A 22,576-nucleotide genomic window follows, 5' to 3' on the forward strand; every position below is an offset into this window, starting at 1 on the left:
GTGCTTCTCAACCCAGTCCTTGGGGCACACCTAGCCAGTCAGGTTTTCAGGTTATCCATAATGAATATCAATGAGATAGATTTGCATGCACTGCTTCCATTGTATGCAAATCAAACTCATGCATATTCATTGTGGATATCCTGAAAACCTGACTGGCTAGGTGTGTCCCAAGGACTGGGTTGAGAAGCACTGCTCTAAACAAAAGCTGATGGGCTACACACCATTGTCATGTGTTACTTGTGCAGTGAGGATGTGTTTCTACAATTAGTTACTGAACAGAGTACTCATCTCACAGAATGCTTTTGCTTTTAGCTCTAGCAGGGGCCTATTTAAAAGTGAAAGCTTTAATGTTAATATTGCATAAGCCTGCAATAAAGGAAAACCTATTGCTGATAAAGTGGCCTTTTTTGGTGGACTGATAGCAGTCAGGTTCCAGGGATAAATCTTCTGACTGCTTTCTGAAAGGTTATGCTATTACCAACGCCAGACATACTGCCACAATAATGGCTTCTGCTATTGTTCCTTTAGGTGAAAAGGTGGTCTCAGTTGCAACACAAATCTTGCTGTCATTTACAGCAGATACATCTAGGCACTGCTAGCTGAACTGGAAGTGGATAAATAGCTGCAGCAACACACTTACTAAATACAGCAATATGAGGGGTTAAGATTGTTTAACTGTGGGAAGAGCATGAGAAATTGATGGTGAAGATATAAAGATGTGCCAGTTGCACTGCAGTTGCACCCTAGTCTTGTTCCTACACCATTTTGAATTTAGACTCTCCCTATCCTTTGCCAGAACTCTTCCACCATTTTGTTCACATAAGGATAAGGATGATACTAATTTAATCTTAGCCTGCTTTCCAAAGGGAAGAAAGCTTATGAGATCATCATGTGTGTATGTGACCCTATTAACTTTAGTGTTTAATGCCCTAATAACATTAAATTTCCAGAGCTTGTCAGAGGTCCAAGAAGATCCTGGTAGGGGTATTATTTTCGGATCCCCATATACTAAACATGTGAATGTGCTTGCATTCCAGAAATCTGGTGCCATTAGTTCCTTTGATTGCCAGCCTCCACAATGAAGGTGCATGTTTTCATAAAAGGAAGATCAAGGTTGTCAACAGATGGTCATAAAACTGATGAATTGGACCACACGTGGGGATACATTGAGGTTCCAGGTACAATCATCCTCTTCTGAGGACCTGACTCCCTTCACTGCTTATTTGGGGGAAGCCTGGGTGTTAATATCAGAGACAGGAAATTTCATTCATGATCCAATGCTGTATAGAACCTCTGGGGAGAAAACTGGGTGCAGCATCTTTTACTGAAAAATACAGATGAAAGGAAGAGGGATTCAATTTTGTAAGGAACTGGGGAACCTTTTGGAGAAGGGATGGGCTCCACCTTAACCAGGGTAGAACCAGGCTGCTAGTGCTAACCTTTAAAAAGGAGATAGATAAGCTTTTAAACTAGAACAAACTAGAAAGCCAACAGTCTCTCAGCAGTGCATGGTTTCAGAGGGAGGTATCCTAGAAGGACACTAATGAAGCCGGAGAGTTAGGTCATCCCAACAGAGAGGTTCCAATACAAGCAAAAGTAGTCTATGTGCCTACAAGTAAAGAATCACCTGAACTAAAAGATTCCAAATTATCCTTATCAACTGAAAAGCAGGCTGCTAATACAAACAAAACACACTTTGAAATGTCTGTATATCAATGCCAGAACTCTAAGATGGGAGAGTTAGATTCTCCTCTTAAACTCAAAACCATTTCTCTCAACTAGAATAAAGCCTACCTCCTATTTTGTGTTTGTCTACATATATTTGGAAATATCTGAATTTTATATCCCAAAATAGGGCATCCTTGTTAGCAAAAAATAACCTCATAATTAGGTTCTTTTCATTAAGGGAAGAACATGAAGCCAACAAGGTAGCCTGTTCATGAAAACATTTTAGTGAAGCTAGGCAGATGCTCTTCAGATATACTGTACATAAATCTTCTTTCATGTACTTAAGGATAAGTTAATTTAGGCCAATCAAAGAGGAACAAAGAAAGTTTAGAAAATGCAAATTGAGTTCCACCTGTTTTCAGAAAGTTCAAGATGCTTATGAATAAATGAAATATCTTTAAGGACAGGATCATGGTTCTTAATTAAGTCTAATGAAGATAAAAAATCATTAATTTTCCTAGTTACAGCTTGTTACAGCTTATTCTTCCACTTTTTCTAATGTATGGAATACATCTGGACTGGGCTTCTAAAATGGTATTTTTAAATAATGACCATGCCTGATGTAAATTCTTATCCTTTGTAGCTGCACCTTTCAGTTGTTAACTAATTAGTTTTCTCATTTTATCAAAGTTTTCCTTTGGAAAGTTTAATGCTAGAGCTGTAGATTTTCTTAACATCCTCCCTTCAGTCATTAAATTAAATTTGATCACACTATGATTGTTGTTGTCATGTGGCCCCACCACCATTACTTTGCACACCAAATCCTTCGTTCCACTAAGAATTAGGTCTAAAATGGCTCCATGAAACAGTAATTTATTACATCTAGAAACTTTACCTCCAGAGCACATCCTGATGTTACATTTACCCAGTCAATACTGGGATAATTGAAAACTCCCATTATTACTGTGCTACCAAATTTGTTAGCTATCCTAATCCCAAATTTGTTAGCTTCTCTAATCTCTGTTAGCATTTCATCATTCACCTGTTCATTTGGGCCAGGTAGATGGTAGTATACTCTTCCCTATCACGCATGGAATTTCCTCCCATAAAGATTTCTACTGTGCATTTAGTCTCCTGCAGGATCTTTAGCCCATTCTTAGCATAAAGCACTATCCCAGCACCAAGTTGATCCATCCTATCATTGTGATATAATTTGTACTCTGGTTATAGCACCCACTCATTGGTTATCATTTTTCCACCAGGTCTCTGAAATGACAATTATGTCTAACTCTTTATTCAGTGTTATACATTCTAATTCTCCCATCTTACATTTTAGACTTCTGGCATTTGCATATAGACATTTTAAAGTATGTTTTTAGCTACTATTAACAATCTGCTTATCAGTTGACAGGGATAATTTGGAATTTTTAACTTAAGTGGTTCTTTACTTATTAGAGATGTGATTCGGCAGAACCTTTCAGTTCGGCCTTCGTTATCGGCCAGCCGCAGGAAATTTTGTTTCCCGCAGTTCGGGCCGTTTTTTTATTGGCTGTCTTGAACCAAAAAAAACCCCCACCCCAACCCTTCAGATTTAATTAATTACAAGCCCTCATCCTCCTGACCCCCAAAAACTTGCCTAAAGTCCCTGGTGGTCCAGCAGGGGTCCCAGGAGCGATCTCCCGCTCTCGGGCCATCTGCTGCCAGTAAACAAAATGGTGCCAGTGGCCCTTTGCCCTTACCATGTGACAGGGGCTATGGGTGCCATTGGCCGGCCTCTGTCATATGGTAGGAGCAATGGACAGCCGGCGCCATCTTAAAAAATGGTGCAGGCCATCCATTGAGCCTACCATGTGACAGGGGCCAGCCAATGGCACCGATAGCCCCTGTCACATGGTAAGGGCAAAGGGTCATCAGTGCCATTTTGATTAGTGGCAGCCAACAGCCCGAGAGTGGGAGATCGCTCCCAGGACCCAGCTGGACCACCAGGGACTTTCAGTAAGTCTTGGGGGGGGGGGGGAATCTTGGGGGGGTCAGGTGGGTGGGGGGTTGAAATTAATTAAATTTGAAGGGTTGGGGTGGGTTTGGGGTTTTTTTTTTATATGCCCTTTCTCCCCCCCAAAACAATAAGAAAACCACATGAAACTTCGTAGGCTTTCCTATCATTTCAGGCCCCCCCAAAATGTATCAAAATAGGAAATATTGTCTATTTTCTAATTCGTCGCAAACGAATGCACATTCCTATTACTTATAGGCACATGGGTTACTTTTGCTTTTACTGGAACCTCTCTATTGGGATGCCCTAACTCTTCTGTTATTTTAGTATCCTTTGGAGATTCCTCCTTCTGACCAATGTGTTGCTAAGCGACTGTCGGATTTCCTCAATGTTTTAGTTTAAATGCTGCTCTATCTCCTTTTTGAAGGCTAGCACAAGCAGCCTGAGCCCACCCTAGTTAAGGTGGAGCTCATCCTTTCAGAATAGGTTCTCCCTGTTCCAAAATATTGTCCAGTTCTTAACAAAACTAAAGCCTTCTTCTCTGCACTATCATCTCATTCATGCTTTGAGACTGCCTCTGAGGTCCTCTGCATGGAAAATAGATTCTGGATTTCAACTTTTTATTAAATTTGGCTTCCAGAACCTCATCCCACACCTTCCTATGTTATTTGTGTTCACATGTACCATGACAACCAGTTGCTCCCTAGCCCTGACTAAAATCGTATCTAGGTGAAACATGAGGTCCATCACTTTTGTACCAGAGAGGCAAGTTGCCAAGTGATTATAATGCCCACCAGCCACCCAGCTAGGGATGTGCATTCATTTTAAAACAAATGTATATTTGAAACAAATGGGTTCCATTCATTTCATTCATGGAGTTCATTAAACAAATGAGGACATTTGTTATTTTCATTTTGAAATTAATACAATTAATTTAGGTCCCCAAGAAATGAATGGAAAAAACAAAATTCATTTTTCTCTTCTGCACATCCCTTCTATATACATTCCTAATAATTGAATCACCAACTATGATGTACAAACTAACCCTTCTCTCTTGGGCACTAGCCCTTATAGACTCATCTTTGGTGCGAGAGGATAATGCTTCACGAGGAGAGAAGGTCCTTGCTATAGAATCACTTTCTGCTACACCAAGGTAGGTGTAGCAGAAAGTGACCTTACTTCTCCAAAGCATTACAATGGCTGCTGGCCTGAAGTTAGGACTTGGCTACTATGCCCCTGAAGGTCTCCTCTATATACTTCACTGCCTACCTCAGCTTCTCCAGGTCTGTCACTCTATCCTCCAGAGATTGGGCTCATTCTCTGAGAGCCAGGAACTCTTTTCATCAGTCATACACATATATCATTTCACCAACTTGTTGATAATCATGCATGTGACACTCCGTGCAAAAGATTGGAAGACTCCATTTCACTCTTGTAGTGCTGTCCACTAGGCAAGTGCATTTGTTTCAAATGAATTTAAAAAACACAACATATAAAGGCAATTTGTTTCATTTGGGGACCCCAAAATGAAACAAACTTTATTCATTGAATTCATTTGAAAGGAATGCTTTGGGCCTAGGCCAAGCAGGGGCCATGGCCTAAGCCCAAGCATGATGCCGGCACCGTGGCCTCACCTGGGTCATAGCTGAGGCCCAAAGGAGGGCTGTGGCCTAGGTCCAAACATGATGCTGGAGTCTTGTCTGAGGCCTGGGTTGAATCTGGGGCCTCAGCTGAGACCCAAGCCCCCCTCCCCTGGGAAAAATCACTTACTTGATCTGTCTGGTATCCAATGACCAGGCCGGGTTTTCACATCTGGGCCTCAGTCTAGGCCAGAGCCTAGAGTCAGGCCAATTTCATGATGCTGAGTCCTGATGCCTTGAACCAAACCAACCTCAACCCAAACCCAGGCCTGATGCTGGGACCCGGCCTGAAGACCAGATTCAGATGCCAGAGCCTCAATCCAGACTGAGGCTAGATTCCGGGACCTGGTCCAGAGACTGCATTCCAATTTCTAGGCCTCAGCCTAGGCCAGAGCCTGGACCCAGGCCTGATGCTGTGGCCCGGTCTCAACACGGGACATCAGCAGGGACCCAGGTCCGACACTGGGATCTGGTCTGGAGGTCGAGTCCTGACACCTGAGACTGTGCCTAGTCAGGAGCCCAGATCAAGGCTAAATGCTGGGACCCAGTCCAGAGGCTGGGAACCAATGCGTGAGTCTCAGCCTAGGACTGAGCCCAGACCCAGGCCCGATGCCTGTACCCTGGGCTTGAGCAACTTCCTCTTCTTTCTTCTTTCTTCTGATGCCATGCAGTGAGGTTGGGACCCAGCCTCTGAGCTGGGGCTGGGATCCAGTCAGAAGGTTGAGTTCTAACACCTGACCCTCAGCCTTGGCCAGAGCCCAGACCCAGGCCCGACACTATGACCCAGTCCAGTGGCCAGGTCCCAACACTGGGGCCTTGGCAGGGACCCAGGTTTGACACTGGGATCTGGTCTGGAGGCCGGGTCCTGACACTTGGGACTTTGCCTAGGCAGGAGCCCAGATCTAGGTTAGATGCTGGGATCCAGTCCAGAGGCTGGGACCCGATGCCTGGGCCTCAGCCTAGGCCTGAGCCCGGACACAGGCTCGATGCCAGTACCCTGGGCTTGAACAACTTCCTCTTCTTTCTTCTAATGCCATGCACTGAGGTCGGGACCCAGACTCTGAGCTGGGTCTGGGTCCAGGTCAAGGCCCTGGTGTTGGGATCCAGCCTCTGGGCTGGGCCACTGTGTTGGGCCTGGGTCTTGGCTCTGTCTTAGGCTGAGGCTCAGGTGTCAGGACCCAGCCTCTGGGCCGGTTTGTGGTGTTGGGCCTGGGTCCAGGCTTTGGATTTAGCAGAGGCCAAGGTGTCAGACTTGAGTAGATTGAGGCTGAGGTCACAGTGAGCTACCTTGGCCTTGGCCTGCTTAAGGCTGAGACTTCAACCTGGGCTTATGCCTCACCAGCGGATCCATACCAGAGTAGGTAAGAGTGATCTGGGGAGATCCTGGCCCTGGTATTTTTCTGAATGTGTCAGTGGGGTGGCCCTGGGAGATCCCATTTTTAGGATTTTTGGCCATTTTAGGGTTGGTTTTTTTAAAGTTTGTTTCAATTTTTTCACAAACATGAAACAAGTCAAACATTCCACGAACTGAAATTTGTGGGAAAAAAATCTGAAAATGTTTTTCACTGCACATCCCTACTGTCCACATTTTAATATTTTCGAGTTCTTAGTTAATTTAGGTTGTTGTGGAAGTGGGGTTATGTAACTCAGAGTCCTTTAAATGTATGTGGTGTATTTAATATTAATTTTGCAGTGATCTGCAAGGGAACATTTAATCTAATTGATAAGGACTAGGTCACTCCCTTGTTCTAAATAAATCCTTGATTGATTTTTGATATGAAAATGTCTCTTGTCCTCTTATATGGGATAAGAATTTATAAATCAAAGAATGAGTTTATAGGTTGGTTGAATAGAAAATAAAGACACTAGAAGAATTTATCTACCTCGCCTAGTCTTTTATCTTTTTTAAACCAAGGCACACATGTACACTAAAAGAAATTATCTACCTTTTGTAGTCTTATTTTTTTTTATGAAAGCACACACACACATACACAGTAAAATACATTTTTTCTTTCTTTCTTTAAAATTGATTTGTAACCTGCACCCTCCAAAGTTGTTTTTTTTTTTTTTTGGGGGGCGGGAGGGGACATTTTCACATACATACAATAAAAACAACATATAAATTGGCTTAGGAAATGATTGAGTTAACATGCATAACTCAAATGAACAACAGCAGCAATCTGGCAAGAGGCAACATAGAATGAAATCATCATCTGAACATGCTGTTTGGGCTTACTCATATTGAGAAGAGTATTTTGATAAGGTGGTGAGCAGACTTATAAGAACCAACAAAGGGTAAATTAGCTGGAGGCAGTAAGGGGGGGGGGGGGGGGTAGGTGGGGGTTGGAATGCAACAGCAAATAGATAAGTTTTTAATGCTTTCTTATCTCTTTTGAAACATTTAGGGTACATAGGTGAAGTGGGAAGGAGCTCCAGGAAATGGGGCTGGCAATTGATAGGGCTCTTTCATGAGTGATTTAGGGAGAAGGGACTTCCATTAGAGATTGGGAGGCTGATTGGAGCATTCTAGAGGGAATATATAATCTCAGTCAGATTATTCAGTAGGTTAGGAATTATGGAAGCTATTTCGTACTGGATCCGTGCGTGAATTGGGAACCAGTGAACTAATCCTGGAAAGTAAATGTGCAACGGAGTTCTAAATTAACTGTAGTGGTTAAGAGTATTGTGAGGGAGGCCAATGTTTAATGAATTACAATAATCTAATAAGGGAAAAATTGCTGATTGTAAAATAGAACAAAAGTTATTGGGATTGAGAAGTGGTCTGTGATGGCACAGGAGTTTTAACTTAAAAAGAAAATGAGTGGACCTAACTTTCCTAGCTTTTAATAAAGACACGCACACTAAAATTTAATTTACCCCACAATTTCACCTCTCCCCAAACCTTTAAGTCCTAATATAACCCAGCAAGTAATACTTACCAATCCTCCTCAGCCACTAGCCAAATCTTTTTCTCTCAATACTCTCCCCGAAAAGTACACATATTTTCCCTTTTAAAACTGCCTAGGAAAAATATACCCTCAGAAAAAAACAGGTACAAATCCCTGAAGGTGCTTTTTCCCTTCCAAACAATTCATGTAGTTTTGAAAATTAGGTATGTTGTTGCATTCCCCACTCCCCATCCCATTCACAGGTCGATCCAGTAAGGCCGCGGTAAAAACAGTGAGGTAGTGTCAGGCGCACCCTTCCTCCCCGCACGCACAGTTCTCTTCACTAACTCCCCGATACTCTCCTCTAATCGCATGCAAATGCATGCCGCGGCTGTGAAGCGTTAGGGAAGGGTTATGCCCGCGCAACCCATTTTACTGTATAGGCGCTGTAACAGCGCCTATACAGTAACCTGGGTGCGCTGGTACCTGTCATTTCAAATGACATTTGAAATGACAGGCACCAGGAAGTGTAAAAAAGTTTAAAAAGTGTAAAAAACAAAAAACCTGTGTGTTATATAAAAAAATAAAACAATTTTAAATACCTGTCGGAGGGCCGTGGGTCCCGGTGGGCGGCGGGCAGCCATCAGTGGCATCCGGTAGTCCCTTCTCCCTTCCTCCCTCCCTCCCCTGCCTGGATGAGCGCCAAAATCGCACGGGCAGGTCGGCAGCGGGGGTGGGGGCGGCAGCAGGATCCGGGAGCGGCGGGTAGGCGGCAGCGGGGTCCGGGGGGGCAGCGGCAGCGGGGTCCGGGGGTGGCAGCGAGATCTGGGGAGCCAGCAGCGGCAGCATGTTCGATCGGGCAGGCAGCTAGGTGGCAAAGTAAAGATGGCCGCCTGCACGGAAAAATCGTGCAATTGGCCGCTGAAGACGTGACGTCACACCCCGTGACGCCAAACGTCGTGACGTCACGTCTTCAGCGGCCAATTGCACGATTTTCCCGTGCAGGCGGCCATCTTTACTTTGCCACCTAGCTGCCTACCCGATCGAACATGCTGCCGCTGCTGGCTCCCCGGATCTCGCTGCCGCTGCCCCCCCGGACCCCGCTGCCGCCTACCCGCCGCTCCCGGATCCTGCTGCCGCCCCCCCCCCCCCCCCGCTGCCGACTCACCCGTGCGATTTTGGCGCTCATCCAGGCAGGGGAGGAAGGGAGAAGGGACTACCGGATGCCGCTGATGGCTGCCCGCCGCCCACCAGGACCCACGGCCCTCCGACAGGTATTTAAAATTGTTTTATTTTTTTATATAACACACAGGTTTTTGTTTTTTACACTTTTTAAACTTACCATAGCAGGCCCGAGCCTTGCTACTTTTTCGTTTGTTTTTTTTTTGCCCTGGTCCCGTCCGGTCTCCTGCAGCCCCGTCCGGTCCGGACGGGGCTGCAGGAGACCGGACGGGACCAGGGCGGGTAAGCAATGTTTTTACCCTACACTACACTACACTAACTCCTACTAGGGGGAGGCGGTAAACTAGCAGGTTAAGGCCGCGGCAGAACAGCGGGTTACGGAGGAGATAATATCAGCGCCCGTTACAGTATCGCAGGGGAATAGCTAATTCCTTCATTATACAGCTTTTTCGTTCATTTACATGCCGGGTGCGGAAAGGGTTATGCGTCTGTTTTCAGAAGCGATACGGATGCGTGAAACTGGAGACTGTATCGCCGAACTGCCTTGCGCGCCCGAATTGTGCGCTACGAGCACGTTACAGACGGGCAATCCTCGAGCGGACGATACTGGATCGACCTGTTAATGAGATAAAAATAGGAGAGTGGACTGCTCGAGCGCTACTCCATGTTTATACTCCTGATATACTGTTGACAGAGAACCCAGAGGTGGACCTCCCCCACATCCCACATCCCACCACTGACCAACTGAGAAGAGGTCTGCCTCCCAGCAGCACCAGTCCACTTAGAATCCCAGATCGCTGCCACCAACTCCATATCTGCGAGGATCAAGTTGCTGAAGTGCTAGTGGGTTGACCTGGGCTGGGCAGGGCTTAGCATGACCCTTAGGGCCACTAGATTGGGCTATGAGAGGGAGGCCAGCTCCAACATGTAACTCATGGCCCGGTGCAGCGGGAAAGATACCACTGGTTGATCCAAGAGCGGGACACTTGTTTTTGCTGCACCCTAATACAGGTGAAGCCAGAGTGGGCCCCAGGGTATTGCTCATGCCAGACATCTACCAATGAAAGATCTTATACCATCTCTCTGAGGAACCTGGTAGGGGCTGGGTACCTCTCCAAGGCATCCTGGTCAAGCAGGTCACAGGTAGTGTTAAACTCCCCTCCAAGTAGCATTTCCTCTTCAGAATCTAGGTCCTCTAGGTAGGCCAAAAACTGGCAAAAGAATGTTGACTGCTTGGCCTTGGTATTAGGAGCATGCATGTTGATGCAGTTAATGGTGCAGCCCCCAAGTCACATTCTTAAGTGCAGCATTCTCTCCGGCTCAATGGCTTTGATATCCAGCACCTCCTCCTGCAGGACTTGTGAACTCAAGATGACCACCCAGTCAACCACTCCTGAAATGTGGCTGAAGGCCATCTCACATCTCCACTTCAGATGCCCTGATGCTTTGGCCTTCAGAGTGGTGTAGATCTCTTGTAAAAAAACCACTGAGTACCTGCCATGTTTGAGGAAGGAGAGCACCCAGTACCTGCAAAACCTAGTCCCACAGCCATTAGTATTAAGGGTGTAAAACATCAAAGCCATTCTGTGTCAAGCAGTGATCGAGTATATGTATTACAGAGTCTCTTGGTGTGCATAACTCGACCATTTGGCCTTACCGGTGGGGTGGGGAGGCAGGTCTCGTGTAGCCTCATGGCCACTTGCTCCACATTGCTCCTCCCGGGTCTGCTCCACTGCAGTCATCTCAAGGAGTTTTTATAGTTGTGGTGTTGAGAGGGAAACAGAGGGCAAGGGACAGTGAGATCCATGCCAGCCCACAGCTCTTTTTCCTCGGCTTCATGCACACTCTATCTCACTTGCCTTCCCCATCTCAAGTCCTCAGCCTTGGGGACAGGGATTGTCCGTCTTCTCGTCCTCCTGGGACAGGGTTCTTTTGGACTAAGACCCTGTTCTGCTTTTCTCTTTGGAGGCCTTTTCCCTCCTCCCATTCCCCCTTGGGCTTTGGTTCAACCACAGTGCCAGGCCACCTGGGGTTAGGTTAGGAGGTAAGAGAGAGGCAAAGAAAGAAATGAGGGAAGGTTGAAGAAGCATAGGAATTAGGGCTGGGGAAGTGTGTACTACTATGGGAGGAAGAAGGTCCCCTCGGTCAAATCCCTGGGGATCTTTCCCTCTTCCAAATTAGAGGGGAGCCCAGACAGGAGGATGTTCATCAGGTCTTTCTCCTAGTCAGGATCCTGCTGGGGCAGGATCTCTTCCAGGCTTGGTATGCAGGCCTGATGGACCAACAGAACAGCTTCTGTGTTGGGATCCTGTTGGGGCAGGGACTGTCCTGGGAAGGGGTAGTATCTCCATAGGTGTGTGTGTGTGTGTGTGTGTGTGTGTGTGTGTGTATGTGTGTGGGGAGGTGGGGGGGTGACCCACTTCCTGCTGGCCAGGCATTCCTCCAGGGGAATGGAATGCAAAAGGCTCTCTTCCAGAGGGAGGAGGGGTGTAAGCACTCCTGTATGTTCCTCTTCCTCAGGTCACTCTACCATCTCTCCTGGTGGACTCTTGTCTTCCCCACCCCTTGGGGAATGTTTAGCAAAGACCCTGGGCACTAAGCCCTGAGGTCAGGCTTGTTTCCCCTCCTTGATCTCTGGTCCAAAGATCTGAGGGCCCATCCACCTTGCCCATGAACTCCAAGGAGCCAAATGCTTCCACGGTCATCAGCAGACTCAGGGGAGGGGTGATTTAGCAACCTCTCAGGTGGGGCTGGGGGTCCTTCCTAATAGGGATGGGGAGGGACAGAAAGGGAGAGGACAAACTCTCCACCAGACCCATCTTGAGCCGAAGGGGGGCCTGGTGGCTTCTCCCTGAGTTTGCACCTTATTAAACTTTCTCCTCTTTGTGGGATGAGAAGGACCAGTAAATATTACAAGTGGAGGGAGAGAAACAGAGCTGTGTGTCTCCATCTTCTTGCCCGCTTGATCACTTTCCTTTCCCTCGAGTGAGGGTTTTACAATTACCCTCTTCACTTCAGGTGATTGGAGAGGGGAGAGCGGAGGAAAGCCATAACTTCCTGTGCAAAGGATCTGCTACCTTACCTGCATCTGTTCCTGTTCAAAGGATGAGGCTCCACTTAGGGTTTCTGTTTCTAATTCCAGGACGGTGGTCACAATGGTGAACTCCAGGGAGACAGACCTAGGCTTGTCTCCAAAAGTAGGAGATATGCCTCAGCTCCCATTCTCAGTGGCCAGCTGGGAGCACCGTGATGGGAGTTGTAGACTCCCTGAAGCAACTGAAGTGGGTCTATAGTAAGACATCTGGAAGAAAAGGAGGGACGTTAGAGAAAACCACCCAGGTCCCTTGCCCCATGATGGGCTCCACTTGGTGGTAGACCCCATCCACCACAAGTTTTTCCTTGATGGCTTTGTAGATTGCCACTTGACGAAGAGCACTGCCTTCCTGTTAATTCTCCCCATTGCCAGAGTAGCCTGGTTGTTAGAGCAGTGGGCTACGACCCAAGGAAACCAGGGTTAAAACAAATGCAAAATGGTGCAAAAGTAACAGAAATGCCTACAGAAGAAGCCAATAAGGAAGGTGAGCGAAAAAGGAGAGAGAAAGGCACAGGGAAATGAGGAGAAGGGGGGGGGGGGGGCAGGGGTAGAGAAAGGCTAGCTGGAAACAACCTTCTCACTTCTCTGTTGTTACCTTCTGGTGGGCCTCATTGAGTGGACCTGCAGGGTTTCCCCATACACCTGTGCTTCCCCTCTCATGTCCTGGCATAGGCAAGTGAGACTGTAAATCAAGAGAGGGGAAAAAAGTGAGAGGAGAAGGCAGGAGGAACAAACACTAGAAAGAAAAAGAGGTGGGAAAGGGAATAAAGGCTTTTCAGCTTGGCTTCCCCCCAAAAAAAGGGGGGGGGGGGGCGGAGATTGTGGCTGCTGGGTGAGGGCAGCTGAGTTAGAGAAAAGTCTGGTAAAATGAGCTCCAAGCTGCTCCTGCAAGGCACCAAGCACCATGGAGGCAGGACTCTGCCCAAACCCCATCTCTAATGGCCTCCTATTGGACCAGCATTAGGTGTAGCTTCTAACAGACAGTAGTGTGACCGGCTGGCCATACCTTTGCTGGTCCAAGAGTCCAATGCTGAGTTCAGCGCTATTGCCTGATCTTGTTCCTGTGTTCCTGCCTTCTGTGTTCCTTGCTTCCTGGTTCCTGGTTCTGGTTTCCTGCTCCAGCTTCTGGCTCCTGATCTGATCCTGCTCTAGCCTGCTGCTCTCCTGCTCTGATCCTGCCTTGGTTCCCCTGAACTTTCAGGACCTCTGGCCTGCCTGTGCCTGAAAAGACCTAGCAGCCACCTGAACCTAAGGTTTCAACCTCTGGTGAATAGAAGCTGCTTCAGGAGGACATTTCTGCTCCAGAATGCCCACCCTGTCCTAAGGTACATCCATCTATTATTATATCCATCTTCAAGACTCATAACAAAGTGAGCCATGACAGATAATCACTGTGAAAATCCCTGCAGGGAACAGCAGACCTAGTTGAGCTGTCAGAGCTAGTACATCTGCTGTTTACCCTTTCTTTAACCACACTCCAAAAGCCCGGGCTGACTTGAAAAATGTGCCTCCTCTGCTTATTGGCTCTTAGTCATGTGCTCTGAAGCATAGTGTAGTCACATAATGCAGTGACAACTGAAACAGCCATTTAGTACCTCAGAAGCATTATAACATTGGCAGCCATAGTGTGGAGGTTTGCAGGGGTCTCGGGAGCTGTTCCTCTGTGACAGGCACAAAGAGCAAGATATGAGGGCATTACAAGTAGATTAAATGTAGGTTTTGGGGGAACAACCTATAGTAATTCAGTTTCTCTCTGTTCTCCCTTTAATTTGCCCACTCATAAGCATGAACTCACAATTTGGATCTGGTATTTTTAAGAAATGAATGGCTAGCCTATGACAGTGATTGCAGTTTTACTTGTGATACCATCCCATGGTCAGACCATTATTTAATTGCCTTTACATTGTTTTTACAGAGTGGTTGTGCTCCAGCCATTGCTTCACCTAAATAGGTTTATTAATAAGGGAAACATTGAGATTGAACAATTATATGCAACCTGGTTACCTTTTTAGCTGATTGGCAGTCCAATGATACTGACTGCCATTAATTGCCTGCAGAGTTCTCTTATCGCAGCCTTAGATGCTATTGCCCTAGTTAGGTGCAGGATGATTAAGTGTAATTACTGTGTGCTCTGGCTCTCCAATGAGCTCCTGCTTTATAAACAGCAGTTATGATGCTCAGAATGTGCCTGGCATAAGGACAAAACACCTTATTGCTTAGAGATATTTCATACTATTTTGACTGAATATAGGGAGGCCATTGATCGCCTCAAAAGAGCTTATTTTTCCTAGTATATGAGTCCTATTACATCTCATCCTAGAGATTTATTTCATGTTAAATCCTTAATTGCCCCATGTCAAGATCTGATTCTCAGCTGACACCTGTTAGGTGTGAGGGCTTTGCTTCACTTTTTGCTTAAAAAAGTTAAAAATCTTATTAAACAATTTAATTAATGTTTTAGATCAGAAGAAAAGTTATTGATTCCAGAGGATGGATCATGGACTAATTTTGCGGACATAGAACACTAATCAGCATTTGTGCCTTACAATAGATGTGAGCAGCTTTGCTCAGATAAGTGTTTTTTTTTGTCCTTAAAAATTCAATTTTATATGCATTTTAGAAATTTCAAAAAATATATATTTATGGTATCTTGCTCAAGATAAGACATTTTCCTTGTTTGATCAATGGTTAGACCCCCACATGCTTGCTGTGATGGAAGACATTGAAAAGTATAATGCAGTCCATCGGCATGTCTATGATGGTCATTTCATAACAAATTTGTTGTGTATTATACTGAGTAAAATTTGATTTTTGCAGTTGGTATTTACTTTATTTTACTAGTGAGTTTATTTGCTATACTATTATATAACCTATTTGGCATCAATACCATGAAGACGTTGCTACAGTACCTCTAGCCAAGCATTTCGACATCTATTCCACCAGACAGCATATGGAGGTGAATACTAGCTAGCTAGTGCCCATCTCACATATATGCCCATGGACCCAAGAGTTGACTTAGAGTAGGCTCTCTGGAGTGAACAACAGGAGCCACTTGTGAAGCTCCACAGTAAGAAGTTTTCTGTTTTGGCCTTGCTGTCTTTTTTGGGAGCATACAATGAGCTTTCAGTTGTATGGCCTAGGCCATATAGTCTTCCATGCGAGAAATATGCCTAATTGTAATGCATAATGGCAGTCTAGCATGCAAGGTCATGTGGATCCCTAATCTTTTACTTAGTGAACCCTTAAGACAAAAGCCATACAATGAAAAGATACAACCTGAAAGTGCATTTTCAAAACCTGTGAATACTTTATTATACAACAAAAGTAGTCAACAGATTCAAAGCAAATCAACGTCTTTGGTAATCACATTCTGCAAGGACAAGATATCAAATAGTACATGACATTGTAACTGAAATGATCAGCACATTTAGTGTAGACCTGTATTTGCATAGTTACAAATGACAACATCACATATACAGTATTAGGATCTTATCCTTTTGCACAATCATGATTACAGCAAATAACATAGAAAGCAGAAATGGCAACCCAATAGCCACAGTACAACTGTAATGTTAGAGCTGATAGCAGCACCACTATGTGATGGCAAGAAATACCCAGATGGTCTACTTTGAAAGAGTGCACTCAAAGCAAACAGACTAAGGGCAAAGGCAGCAGAGTTCAAGAAGAAGGCCTAGACAGTTGATGTTGAAAGAGTACACTCAAAGGGGACAGCCTAAGAGCCACAGCAGCAGAGTTCAAGAAGAAGGCCTAGCCAGTCTATGTTGAAAGAGTGTACTCTGGGGGATAACAGCAGGTTAAGGTAGCAGGCAGCAGGACCAGGACTGGAGGGCACGGCATGGAGGCAGGAGCCCCAGGAGATGACACAGCAGTATGGAGGCAGCAGCAGGATGAAATGAGATGAGTTACCAGCATGGAGGCAACAGCAGGATGAGATGAGACAGCACAGCATGAGCAGGTGATGAGAAATGATGAGAAGAGATAGCAGCAGACCATGATTAGAGACCATTTCAAGGAGACTGGCGTTTGAGCAGAGCATAGAGGAAGGTATTATAAGTAGGCAGCAGGACAACACAGGCAGACAGTAATCCATTCCTATTAGCAAACCTGAACAGCAACTCTGTAGTCAAGATGGGTCCAGCTAGCTTCTTCCATCTAGTTGGCACAGGAACTCTATACAGAGGACTGGCCTGGCTTGTTTCCACAAGTCTTGTAAGCTAGGTGTATATGGCATCACGCGTGCAGCCTCATGGAGCATTTCATCAGTGTGGCTTTCCAGCTGGGAGTGGCATCTCTTTGGGAGGCCTAACCTTGGGTCATCTCTCTGGTCGTGGATTGCTGTGTAGTTTGGAGTCCTGGAAACCTGGGGAGGGCACAGGTAGAGGGGAGTCCATTCTTTGCAGGATTTATATCAAAATACTGGTCATATTATTGATTGACGTAGACACTGTGGTTAGGACTTATGTGTGGGTTGCTGTCTGATTGCACAGAGCCTGGATTGAGTGATAAGACTCCTCCTCAAGCATACTAGTTCTGCCTATATGTGGTGGAGGTGAATACCATGCTTCTTTTCCAGGTGATCCAGCTGCTCATACATAGATCACTCCATTGTGGACGATGCTGTGCTCAGTGTGGTTGGAGCTGCTCTTTGGGCCCGCAAATGTAGCACAATGGGACTGGTAGGCTACTCCTGCTCAGTGACTGCTGCCTCTTGATGGAAACATGGCATGCTGGAGGTTGGTTGTGATGGCTGCACTGCCTCTCATTGCAGGTTTGGGTTTTCCATGAAGCCTGAGATATTGAGGCTTACGTTCAGAGGGCTTGCTGAGCCAAGGGGTGCCAGCATCTGCAGCTGCTCTTCAGGCTGCTGCTCCTCTTCCTCTTCACTGACCTGTGTTTCTGCATTCAATATTAAGGGTGCTGTGAAAAGTGGGGCTGTGCTTTTGGTCCCTTGGGCTTAATGGCTAGGAGAGCTGTGGAAACAAAGAAGAAGACATAAGTACCAATGCTAAGAAGTACACATGACTCTTTTCTTTGAAATCTATTTTTTATGTTTTTTGCCAAGGATTTGACAAAAGGATTTTTTATATTATTATTAGACATTTCCATGGCATTTGTCGTGCTGGATCATACTGTCCTTTTGTGTCATCTTCGTGATATTGGAATTGCCTCTAAAGTGTTTTCTTGGTTTTATTCTTTTTTTGTCTGATCAGTTCCAACAATTAACTATTTCTGGTTCTCATTCATCAGCTTGGATGTACCTTACTTAAAGCAATATGAGATAGCATAGCTGCTCTTTATGATCATTTCTGTTTCATTGCTTAAACTGGAAGCTGGTTTTGCCTTATTGGCCACTCTGTTTAATTTATATATGTATCCTTTGTGCCAGCTGTTGGATAACCTGGATGTTAGTTATCAGCTTTATGTCAATGACGTTCAATTTTATATTTCTTTTACTCTATTATTTCTGAAATTCTATCAAAAGTGTTGCACTGTTTTGGTACCATTAAGAAATGGCTTTTTGATAATAAATTATTAAATGTAAGACTGGAATTTTATTTTTGTCCTGTTTTCTCCCACAGAACCACATGCTGTTTTATCATTTGATAGAGTTGAAATTAAGATTTCAAATAAGGTATGTAACCTGCGTGTTATTACGTATATCCCTCTATCACTTAAACTGTGGCCAGGAATTTAGTACAGAATTGTTCCTATAGACCTTACCTGATTAGGCATCTTAAGCCTTTCTTGTCTGGGGCTGATTTGTGGATAGTAACTCATGCTTTAGTGATCTTGGTTAATGACTAGTGCAATGTCCATTATTTAGTCCTGCCTCAGCCTACCCTCAAAGCCCTCCAAGGGATCTAAAATACTTCTGCTTGCATTTTCTCTGGTGCAAGTGTGTGAGACATTATAATGTCTCACACACTGGTTGCCATCACTGGTTGCCATCACTGGTTGTCCATTAGCTAGCAAATATAATTTAATGCTCTTCTTTTCATTTTTGTATGGACTCACTCCTTCGTGTCTTCTCCCTTTAAAGGTGTATACGCCAGCTCATCCTTTAAGGTCTGCCTCACAAAACTTGGTATTGTAGCTTATTTCCATTGGCTTGATGACTCCAGAGACAGATTGTTTTCTATGGCAGCGCCATCATTATGGAATGCATTGCTTGAGAAGATAAAGAATGAAACTTTGATTGTCAGATTTTATAAGACTATTTTTTCAAGTATTTGAGTAGTCATTCTGTTAATCAGGTGTGAGGCAGTGACCTTAGTGTTCCCCTATTTACCTGTGCAGGACCAGGCTAGATGCCTGGTCCACCTTAAATACCTTAAGGAGTGTATGCTGTATGGGTGGGATCCTATGGGGCTGAGAGGGTGTAACCAGAGACTGAAGAATAAGAACTGGGATCCAGATGGGGATAACAAGACTAGGCCCAGGTCTCCAGGAGGATGGCTGTTCCTGTAAAATAACACTGTCCAAACACTGAGCTGAGATGAAGAAAATAAACTATAAATACAGAGAGTACCTTGTCTGAAGATAAAGGAAGTCTACTGTTGTGTATATGATTGAAGCTGTGAATAAAGATTATGTTTTAAGAAAGTCTGGAGTCAGACTGAATTTCTGCCTCCAAGCCTGTGGGAATCACAACTCGTTCCCACATATGATGTCATGCATGGTAATTTTTCTAAAGCTTTCCACAGAAAAAAAGATCCCAGCCTCCAAGAAAGTGTGTGTTTGGAGTAAAGAAAGAGTTGTGAAGAGGATCTGTGGTTCTAAACATAGTACATAAATCAGGGGACCTGTGGTCTAAAACAAAGTGCACAGCACAGGGGTGTACAGAGCATGGTAGCTTGTGTGAAAGAGTGTGGTTCAGAAGCTGCACAAAGAAAAAAAAGTTTAAAGTTTCAGGACGAGAGTGGGCCTGGTTGTAGGGACAACCAGGAAGGGATAGCTTTGAACCTGTTAATGGAAGAAGCCTGGCTGGAGGTAGATAGGGATTAAAAGTGATTTAGTTAATACTGGCTTTGCAGGATTTTTATTTTAACCTTTCTTTTGCCTTGGAAAAAAGTAAACGAGGAAGGAACACTGGTGTAGCGGGGCTGGGCTGAGCAGGGTATGGCCCTAGAGAAGCTACCAGAAAGGTCCGTGAGTACAGTGAATGGAAACAGGGTGGGGTCCTCTTCCAGTAAGCAAGCCATTCTGCAAGGAAGGTGGAAAATCTGGAGTGGAGCAGCCAGGGTATGGTAGCACCGGACTGCAGCAGTCTATTTCATTTAAAATTAATGTGCATCCCTATTCTTGGGTACATACCCAGTCATCAATGTACCCAAAGCTTTTTTCCTTGCACTAATCTTTCAAACATGAATTAAAATTTTTGTATGTGCACAATTTCTTCTACTATCTTCTTGTAGGCAGGTAGCATTTCAGAGAAGGCCACCTAGCATTTTGTTCTGCTCAGAATGAAATAGTCCATTTTACAGGGGAGGAGAAAGGAGGATAGGAAATTAATAATTTTCTTATAGGTAGGGAGCAATGTTCCCTCTAAGGTTTGTTGGTTTGTGTGCAAAATCGTAAACTCGTGTGCAAAAATTTACAGTGTAAAATTTTGCAGCAGAAATAAAGCTATCAAACAAACACAAATTCAAGATAGAAAAATAATTTTCAAGAAACTGGTTTTTATTAATGTATAATTTTGTCATTATTTATTTCTTACTACTAGCCATTAAATAACAGTTGTAGAAACAATTTGTCATCCTTTGCAGCTCTTCCAGAAAGAATAAACTTCATTCAAATTAACTGTATGCCCTGATGTTAAATAAAGTTTGATCCTGATAACGTTATCCAGATGGTCAACTTCTAAACAATTTCTGGTCTTTGTTTTAATCTGATTCATCAAACTAAACCTTCTCTCACAATCAGCACTGGATGCCTAGAAGGTAGCACAAATGTCCAACAGCTAAGATAAGCCAGGAAACTGCTCCTGCTGCCTAGTATAAGCAATTATGTCTTCAAAATTCTTCAGTGCACCTGTTGCCAGCTTCTCACTAACTAGCAATTTTAAAGTTCACATACTGAACAATCAAATTCTTCTTAAAAACTGTTTCTTGCTTGTTTAGCAAGGTGCTATATCTTACTGCCAATATTTCAAGTTTGTGTGATCCAAATGAGAAATTCTTCAAATTTTCAGAAGCAGCAAAATAATTTTTATCTAAAACAGACCTTTCACCAAGTTCATCATCAGGAAATTTACTGCTAAAGTAATTACAAACCCATTCTGTAAAACAGACCATGGCAGTAGTGTCAACAGGAGATCAATATGATGTTATTAAGTTATAGACTTGAGAAGTGAATGGTTTCACCAAGATACTGTGATCAAAGTTTCATTACTTTTGCTTTGGTAAACTGGAATGCCTCTACAGTTGACAGGTTACTTCTTTTAAGATATCAACACAATTCTTCCAGTTCTCCTAGCACTTCATTCAAAAAAGTGATGGCAACATGATACTCAGGTTTGGTCAACTTAGCTAAGCAGTATTTGGGAACAGGGTTGTTGTTTTCTTGAACCTGTTCCCTACAGTACTGGATCAACATATCATAGTTTCTCACTAAGGGCTAGATTCATCATTCCGCGCGGAATGATGATCTGGCGTGATAAAGGAAGCGGGGCAGGGGGGTGATAAAGGGGTGGGAGGGTGCTAGTGTGCAGCCGGCCGCATCATGGCGGTGTGGATTCTCCTGCGGTGGTGCGGCTGTGCCGCACACTATCGCCCCCATAGCTCCATGATAAAAGGTGGTGCTATTTCCCGTGCTACTGCCGGAGATAATGTCTAAAACATTATTGCCGGCAGTGGTGCCACCACCCCATTTCCCTAAACCCCTTCCTAACTCCTCCCAAACTCCACCCCGTCCCCTAATTTTAATTTTACGCCGCGATAAGTCCATTATCGCGTGTGTTAGGGCATTATCTCGTGTGATAATGGCCTAATGCACGCAATAATGGGCTATCACAACTTGAAAAATAAACCCCTAAGACTCTCTTGGCGAAATATCTAGAAAGCCTCCTGACTTCATTTAATGGCCTGAATGAAAGTGACTCATGTTCTGCTGCCTTGCAAAGTTCCTCATTTTCCAACCATTATAGAAGCCCCATCTGATGTAAACATTACCATTTTGCCAAAGTCAAGCTTGTTCTCTTGGTAGAATTGTGTAATGGCTGCTATAATAACTATATTGGTACATTCTGTCAGCTTCAAAATCCCAGCATAGTACAGTAAGATGTCTCCTCTGCTTTTCTAAATTTGACATAAAGAATTAACATTTTGCTCAGGGAAATGTCTGCACTTTCATCAATTATGAGAGTGTGGAAAGATGATCTGCGCCAATCTTTTAACATTTTCTTTTGCATCACCGAGTTTATGCATTCCATAAATTCAAAAGCATAATTTTTGCTTCTCTAAGTTTCTGGAATTTTAACATATTTTGCAATGTGATTATGGATTTCCTGAACTGTGAGCATTGAGGAATTTAATTTTATGGCAAGGAGAACGTTATCGATTAGAATTTTTACTTCATCACCATCGGCTGATTTTCTTTCACACAATTCAATTCTGTTCTTTCTGTCTTTACGGGTTTCACTTAACAAGGTCCTAATTTTTCCCTGACCTGACTGCATAACCTATCCACAGATTTTATGTGAACTCTCTGAAGCAAATGACATTTTAAATAGTCCAGTTTCCATTCATCCCATTGCTTTCCAAAGGCAAAATCACATGGGGCATTTGCTTGATTAGAGATGGCACAGACAATTTCACAGTTCTCAGGACTGTACTTAAAAATATCACCCATATTTATGTGCTGCTTACCGGATGAATCTGGCATGTCAGCTTGTACTGTTATAATTAGTGAGGTTTGGGTGGACCCTTGGACACTGTGGCAGCTGACCAAACCCACAGGGGGAAGTCCCGTGAGGAACCACAGGTCAGGCTCAGCTTAGGACACACAAACACAGAGGTTGATCTTTTGTTAGACAATGTGGTGAAGCCACCAGAGGTGGCAGTGGTGAGCAGCAGAAGTAGCCCGGCTGGGC

The 22,576-nt window shown here is 44.4% G+C and overlaps 1 long non-coding RNA gene across 6 annotated transcripts in view; it reads left to right on the forward strand.

The window, feature by feature from the left end:
- LOC115085310 overlaps window positions 1–22,576 on the forward strand; it is a 214,668-nt gene that overhangs the window by 119,366 nt on the left and 72,726 nt on the right. For 3 of the 6 annotated variants that reach the window (XR_003854798.1, XR_003854797.1, XR_003854799.1), the window contains 2 exons: window positions 1,038–1,178; window positions 18,066–18,118. This is a non-coding gene — a long non-coding RNA (uncharacterized LOC115085310). The remainder of the gene's footprint in view (window positions 1–1,037; window positions 1,179–18,065; window positions 18,119–22,576) is intronic. The other 3 variants (XR_003854796.1, XR_003854801.1, XR_003854800.1) reach the window with 1 other exon arrangement.

The sequence above is a fragment of the Rhinatrema bivittatum genome, chromosome 2 (genome assembly GCF_901001135.1).
Source record: "Rhinatrema bivittatum chromosome 2, aRhiBiv1.1, whole genome shotgun sequence".
Lineage (NCBI taxonomy): Eukaryota > Metazoa > Chordata > Amphibia > Gymnophiona > Rhinatrematidae > Rhinatrema > Rhinatrema bivittatum.